Here is a 206-nt window from a genome sequence, read left to right as displayed (position 1 = left end):
TAATGATGAGATCATACTCACAAGGTAAGTTTTCTTTACTTTGTGAGTATAAGCAACATGGTGTCCAGACTAAAGAGTTAAAGTTTCTTAAATACTCGATTGTTCTAGCTCATAAGAAAATTAAATTGAAAATTTGGGAAAGCTAGAATATCTTTGGTTCCTATATCAGTGGTGGTTTTCTCCTTGACTACAGTGTGTGTGTATAA

This window comes from Hipposideros armiger, unplaced genomic scaffold (genome assembly GCF_001890085.2).
Source record: "Hipposideros armiger isolate ML-2016 unplaced genomic scaffold, ASM189008v1 scaffold_2160, whole genome shotgun sequence".
Classification (NCBI taxonomy): domain Eukaryota; kingdom Metazoa; phylum Chordata; class Mammalia; order Chiroptera; family Hipposideridae; genus Hipposideros; species Hipposideros armiger.
This window is presented reverse-complemented; position numbering follows the sequence as displayed.